We start from the raw sequence: 2010 nt of genomic DNA, 5'->3' as shown, positions 1-2010 counted from the left end.
CATGTGCTGCTTCAAGTCCTCTTTTTAAGTGACAGGGGGCCTTCCTTTTTACTGTTTAAAAGCTGTAGATTTGTGTAAGAATAAATTTTTATAATGGAGGGGAAAAAAAGACAGTGACGAGGTGGAATTTGACACCTGGTTGAATCACCAGGTGAGTTTAAATGAGTTTTATTTGTCATCAGTCTTCTTTCTATCACCACATCTGCATGTGTAGTTCTAAAATGTATATTGACCCCCCCCAATCCCACCCAAATTTAATAAAATAGGTATCAGTGTTTAAGGTGGAGTATAAGTATAAAAGGTATACAAGGATTGTGAAAGTCTGTTATCATTTTGCTGTCCCTTTATGCACTGTGCAGTTTATTGTGCATATCAAGGTCTTTCTGCTAAAAATAGAAACCAAAGAGTAGAAATTATTAATGCATAGAAACAGAGAATAGAAAAGTTGTTGCCAGGGGCTGGGGATGGAGGAAATAGGGAGANAGAGTACTGCTTAGAATAAACAAACAAATAAAAAACATTGTTATATTTAATACCCTGCCCTATTACAGAAATAATTTAGGAAATTTTACATACGTGCATACCTCAAAATGGAAAAATGAAACTTTTTTAAAAAGAAGAAAGAAAATGCCTAGATAAACTAAGAGTTAAATGGTTTATTGACCTAAATTATAAATTATACTTTATATTATTTTGGAATATAAATTATTATATAATTATTTTGGGTATATATTATTTTGGAAAGAAAGCTTGAGAATTTGGAAGATGATAGTTGACTATAGATGATAGATATGTGTATTGATGATTGGTTGAGATTTTTCCTCTGAAAAATATTAAAGACAAATTAATCACTGAAGAGTGTAGTGACTTTCAGGAGAGTTTCATCTGAATGATAGATCATGAAATATATGATTATATGTGGTTATACAGGTATATGTGTCTATGTGTATATAAGTATATACACACTTATATTGTAATAATGTATATGAAAAGCAGTCAGACAAATTCAAGTTTTTTTGGAAGTGCTATACTCTAGTTTTACGTTTTGTTTACTAATTTCCCTTTATTTGTTTCTTTATCTCAATATCCTCTACCCTTTTTAGAGTGTCCTGGCATAATTGAGTATGGAAAGTTGTAGGAAGTGCTTTGCTTTTTTTCTTTAATAAAGCAACAAACAAACAAGACAAATAAAGAAACAAAAACTCATAGACACAGACAATAGTTTAGAGGGTACCAGACGTAAGGAAGGGGGGGTATTAGAAGGTAAAGGGGGTTAAATATATGGTGATGAAACCAGATTTGACTCTGGGTGGAGAACACAATGAAAAATATAGATGATGTATTATAGAAATGTACACTTGAAACCTATATAATTTTACTAACCAATGTCACCTCAATACATTCAATAAAAATTAAAAATGAATAATAACTCTGCTGAAGCCATCCAGACTCTGAAGCAACATTATGTAAAACATGAGTGATTCTGTTTTATCTCCAAAAACCAGTATAATTCACTCTGTGCTTTTCCCATGAGTCTATTGCCTCATAATGAGTGCTTTGGAATTTTATTATGGACTTGGAAGTATTCAGTCAGTAATGCACACTGAGCACTGTGAAAACAAATTAGTAACAAACATATGAGATAATTCATTCCCTAGTCTTGGAATTTTACTATTTTAGAAGAGAATATCTCCAGGGAATGTGTATTGGTGTGGTGCAGTGGGTATGATTCTCAAAAAAGGCATTTACATTTGACATTCTAGTGTCAATGTCCAACTTGCTTCTTCCTAAGGGAGGAAGGACAGTAAATATCAACAAATTGTTCATAAATGTGACAGTCCCCTATACTGTAATCTATCATTGTATCCCTTCCGCTGAAGCCTGGGAGGGGCCCTTCCTTCTTCCATCCATCTCTTCAGACAGCTACTAAGGATTGATCAAAATGGGCATATGTGATGTAACCAATTTGTCACCCCTGTGTTGAACAGTTCCTACAACTTGTTTAAAGCA

This window comes from Hipposideros armiger, unplaced genomic scaffold (genome assembly GCF_001890085.2).
Source record: "Hipposideros armiger isolate ML-2016 unplaced genomic scaffold, ASM189008v1 scaffold_151, whole genome shotgun sequence".
In the NCBI taxonomy this organism is placed as follows: Eukaryota; Metazoa; Chordata; class Mammalia; order Chiroptera; family Hipposideridae; genus Hipposideros; species Hipposideros armiger.
This window is presented reverse-complemented; position numbering follows the sequence as displayed.